Source organism: Penaeus monodon, chromosome 20 (assembly GCF_015228065.2).
Source record: "Penaeus monodon isolate SGIC_2016 chromosome 20, NSTDA_Pmon_1, whole genome shotgun sequence".
Classification (NCBI taxonomy): domain Eukaryota; kingdom Metazoa; phylum Arthropoda; class Malacostraca; order Decapoda; family Penaeidae; genus Penaeus; species Penaeus monodon.
In genome coordinates this window covers 20,551,632-20,551,831 of record NC_051405.1, presented here as the reverse complement: position 1 = coordinate 20,551,831, position 200 = coordinate 20,551,632, and the positions used below count along the sequence as shown (strand labels likewise).

The 200-nt window shown below is 38.5% G+C and overlaps 1 protein-coding gene across 1 annotated transcript in view; it reads left to right on the top strand.

Moving 5' to 3' along the window:
• The window catches only part of LOC119585693 (innexin inx2-like), a gene marked incomplete at its 5' end in the record, with an annotated part of 70,111 nt that overhangs the window by 634 nt on the left and 69,277 nt on the right, over positions 1-200 (top strand).

Below are 200 nucleotides of genomic sequence, written 5' to 3'. Positions count from 1 at the left end.
ACTATTGTTACGAAGTGGGTGGAGTGGGATGGGTTTTTTTTTCTTCATTATTATCATTAATTATGTTTAGGGTGGGGATCGGGGAAGAAATTGTGTGAATATAATGCGATAAGGAGGAGAGATTTTTTATTTTCCTAAAGTGGTCATGTGTTTTTTGTCTTTCCTTGTGGGGGGGGGGTTACTCCTAAAGTGAACCTATG